This window comes from Cryptomeria japonica, unplaced genomic scaffold (genome assembly GCF_030272615.1).
Source record: "Cryptomeria japonica unplaced genomic scaffold, Sugi_1.0 HiC_scaffold_91, whole genome shotgun sequence".
NCBI lineage: Eukaryota > Viridiplantae > Streptophyta > Pinopsida > Cupressales > Cupressaceae > Cryptomeria > Cryptomeria japonica.
This window is the reverse complement of record NW_026728913.1, coordinates 470,001-470,440: the sequence shown is the minus strand read 5'-3', so window position 1 is coordinate 470,440 and position 440 is coordinate 470,001.

The following is a 440-nucleotide window of genomic DNA, read 5'->3' as shown; positions in this document are numbered from 1 at the left end:
GATGATTGTTGGGGTAAATCGTAGCAGTCCGATCTCTGGCCTTGGGCCATTGTGAGGGCTGATCGATTTCCTGTGCGCATCTCGTGTTCGCCCAGTAACAGACTCGACGACTTGTAATCGGTCTTGTTCCCGATTGTTCCTGGAGGTAGTCTTCGGAACTCTTGGATTTGACCTGTCACTCGAACTGTCCTCTTCCGAGGATGCTTGTGTGTGTGTGCTTGTGCCATTTCCTTGGCGGTATTAACGAGATATTAAAGAGCGGAGTGAGCGCCTCGCCCAGCTATGTTTGGGGCTCTCACTCCCTTACCCGGTGTGCGACCGCTTTGCACGTAGGTTGCGGAGCATCGCGACTCTTTCGATGTTTGGCGGTTGTCTTCCGGTGATGCGTTGGTCCCGAAGTGCACGTTACTAGCATTTCTGCCATTGTTCTCGATCTTTGG